This window comes from Kryptolebias marmoratus, linkage group LG6 (assembly GCF_001649575.2).
Source record: "Kryptolebias marmoratus isolate JLee-2015 linkage group LG6, ASM164957v2, whole genome shotgun sequence".
Taxonomy (NCBI): domain Eukaryota; kingdom Metazoa; phylum Chordata; class Actinopteri; order Cyprinodontiformes; family Rivulidae; genus Kryptolebias; species Kryptolebias marmoratus.
The window spans coordinates 29,469,768-29,473,654 of record NC_051435.1 but is presented as its reverse complement, the minus strand read 5'-3'; the positions used below and the strand labels follow the sequence as shown (position 1 = coordinate 29,473,654).

Here is a 3,887-nt window from a genome sequence, read left to right as displayed (position 1 = left end):
TCGGCTGGCCTGGGAACGCCTTGGGATTCCCCCGGAGGAGCTGGCCCAAGTGGCTGGGGAGAGGGAAGTCTGGGTCTCCCTGCTTAGGCTGCTGCCCCCGCGACCCGACCCCGGATAAGCGGAAGACAATGGATGGATGGATGGATGGATATAATAATATAATTTCTGAAAAATTAGTTTGTTTTTTCTCAATCGCTTCCATGTCTAAAGACCTGGTGATGTAACATTAATGTTGAACTGTTTCATTAGGAGGGTGTGTCTTATTAGTTTAGTCTAATGAAACAATTCAACAAAAATTTTTTTAACATAAATATGTATATATTATTTACATTTTAAAATATAAAAAAACCCTAACAGTTAATTGTTCTTTTCATGTGTGTTTCTCCTCTCCCTGCAGTGATGGAAAATGCTCACACCAAAACAGTTGAGGAAGTTTTGGGCTTCTTCAGTGTAAATGAATCGACAGGTTTGAGCTGTGAGCAGCTGAAGAAAAACAGAGACAGATGGGGACCCAATGGTACAAATATGTCAAGAAATTTATACAAACATTTGTAATTTATTTTTTTGTATGGCTTACTTTCCTTGGATTGATTTTTTTGCACTTCCAGTGAAATCTTTGTGTCTTCAATTTTCCCATTATGTGATACTTTTGATGACATTCAACATTATACAACCTCAATTCCAAAAGAGCTGGGGTGTTGTGTAAAATGTAAGTAAAACAGAATGCAATGATTTGCAAATGTCATAAAGCCATATTTTATTCACAACGGAATGTAGGAAATACAACAAATGATAAAAAAATTTGACATTTTTTAGGGAAAAATTAGGTAATTTTGAATTTGATGGCAGCAACACATCTCAAAAATGTTGGGACAGGGCCATATTTTCCACTGGAAAGCATCCCCGCTTCTTTTAACAACAGTCTGTAAACGTCTAGGGCTAAGGTGACCCAGATCTGATTTTAATATGACAGTCTGAACTTCACAAATCCATTTTTTTCCTAATCAGACCCAGATCACTTTAATATGTGGTTTGAAATTGGATACATATCCAAAGCAACCTCCATCTGAACAGTTCTGTTGCATTTCATTTTATGTCACTGAAGCAGGGCTATACAAATTGATCCATCCAATATTGATATTATTGATCCCAGTGCTGTATTATTACTACCATGACAAGATTGATACTTGAGCTTGTTCCTCTACTCTTTTTTCATACGTCACTTCTGTTCCAGAAGTGAATTCTGCACTGGAGTAGGCTGGAAGTGGCAAGATTAAACATAAACATTGGCCCAAACAAGCATGGCAGGTAATAATTGAGTTGTCTTAAGTTGCACAACTTCAGATTATATAGACACACAGATACTGTATCTGTAGCATCTATATTTACTTCCACGTCGTCTTCAGCACACGCGGGTCACTTTAGGGCCGTAGGCTCTTCATGTTGGAGTCTGATGGCGGTCACATTTAAATTCTATTGAGAGCAAAGCCTTGGAACTAAGACGAGGAGGGAATGTTGTACTATTCTTGTCTGATGAAGGATTCTAGCTATTCAACAGTCTTGGGTCATTGCTGGATTTTCTGTTTCATGATGCACCAAATGTTTTCAACTGGTGAGAGGTCTGGACTTCTTCTACTACGAAGCCATGCTGTTGTAATGGATACAACGTGAGTTTTAGCATTGTCTTGCTGAAATATGCAAGGCCTTCCTAGAAAAAGACACCATCTGGATTAGAGCATATGTTGTTTTAAAATCTGTATATATTTCTTATGCATTGATGGTGCTTGACTAAATGTGTAAGACTGTGACACTAATGTACCCCCATATCATCAGAGAGGCAGGTTTTTGAATTGTGCACTGATAATCAGCTGGATGGTCCCTCTCCTCTTTTTTACAGAGTATGTGATGTTTTTGGTTTCTGAAAAGAATTTTAAATTTTGCTTCACCTGACCACAGAACAGTTTTCCGCTTTGCCTTGGATCGTTTTCTGTGCTTTGGCTCAGAGAAGACATGTCTGGGTCATGTTCACATGTGGGTTCTTCTTTACTTACTCAGTGTGAAACCTTGCTTGTTTAGTTGAACACAAATTCTTTCATTTTATTGTCTTGAACTTACCATTTCTGCTTTTATTCTGACCACTACTCATGCTAGGGCTGTCATCTGGGTCGGAATTTACTCCAGGACCCAGGTCAGATTGACTACTTTTTCTTGTCATATATTTATCCATCGCCATTACCTGGGTCCTTGTCTCACTTACAGCATGACTATGTACTTTTCTATTTCCTCTTCATCTTCTGTTTTACTGGGGGTTGGCAACCCACTTAGCTGTAGCAAGAAGTTGTACCACCCTCTAGTGGAAGAGAATGTAATTGTCACCACACTCTGCTCGCCCAGAGTACCAATCAGGTGAAATTAATCTTCACACCTGATCATTTTTCATGACACACTCATGTGCTGCGGCACAGTGGTTGGGAAACAGGATATTATTCACTGAAGATGAAAGGATATTCAAAGTCTTCCCAAATTTACATTGAAGAACATCATTCTGAAATAATCCCAGTATTTTTGGACAGACTGGTAAACCCTTGCCCAACCTTACTTCTGAGAGATTCAGCTTTACAACAATTCTCTTTTATACTCTGTCTTCTTATGGACCTGTTGTCAATATCCTCATTTGTTTCAAAATGCTCCACCAGCTGTTTCTTATTCATTTATTGTATTTTTCCCAACTTTTTTGAGTTGTGTTGCTACTAGAGGTGTGCGATATTGTAAGATTTGGTATTGGGCCAATACCAAGTAAATAAAGGGGTAATATTACTGAAACTGATCCACTACTTTTAGATAGTTAAGAAGGTGCGTCATCATATTGCTAAATCTGAACGAATTTTCATGACCTTAATGTTTTGACTTTGTATTATTTTTTAATTATTACCAAAGACAAAATCTGGTCAAAGTTAAAAGTAAATAGAAAATACTTTACTATCATAATAAAGTATAGAACAGTAACAAAACTGTTTTTCCCCATCCATTGATTTTTTCTTAAACAAACAAAGTGTGGAAAATTATCATTGGAGAACAAATGAAAACACATTTTGGTTTTCAGGCATAGTGTTCAAAAAATGACTACTAAAAGTAAATAAATGTTCTTCTTTCATACAGGCGACAAACTGAAACTAAAGTATTGATCATATTACACTGACATCGATCAATATGAATACTAATGTTGGTATTGGTGTTATTTATATTTCGATTGATCTGCCCACTTACCTTTCTGAATTTAAACAGTGAATATGTTTAAATGCTTATTTGCAGTGGTCCACTATAAACAAAATATGGGTTTTTCATTGCATTCTGTTTTCTGATTTTATTTACATTTTCCACAGTGTCTCACCTTTTTTGCAATTGGGGTGTAAAATACAAATATGTTTGACAGCTTTTCCAAACCGTTAATTATAGTAACATTTTTAAAATGTTAATTTAAGTGCATCTTTATTCTACAAGGTTTCAGTTTGAAACATATTCCTTATATATATTCTTTTAATAATAACATGAGTAAAAGTCATTTTTCTTTCTGTCTTTGCTCTTCTATCTTTAACTTGCAGAGTTGCCAGCAGAAGAAGGTGAGTAATGCTGTTACAGCTGAAAGCAGATATTTACCTACACTCTGTGACTCAAGTGAGGAACCTCGAGACATCTTAGAGACTCTTATGACTGTTGTTCAACTGTCCAAACAATCATAGCTCATTTCCCCTCCCATCTAAAAACCTCAGCAGACCCCCGTCCCCTTCCCCTCCCCTGCTCATTTAGAAAACTGCACTGAGTTCTGTGTATTTTTTGGAATTGAGGGAAATAACAGTTAGCAGTTTTCAGGGACCGTAAAAGTGTTT

General features: G+C 36.8%; 1 long non-coding RNA gene across 1 annotated transcript in view; it reads left to right on the top strand.

Moving 5' to 3' along the window:
- LOC119617083 overlaps window positions 1-3,881 on the top strand; it is a 25,129-nt gene extending 21,248 nt beyond the window's left edge. The window contains exons 2-3 of the long non-coding RNA XR_005233261.1: window positions 398-517; window positions 3,603-3,881. This is a non-coding gene — a long non-coding RNA (uncharacterized LOC119617083). The remainder of the gene's footprint in view (window positions 1-397; window positions 518-3,602) is intronic.
- The last annotated feature ends 6 nt before the right edge of the window (window positions 3,882-3,887 follow it).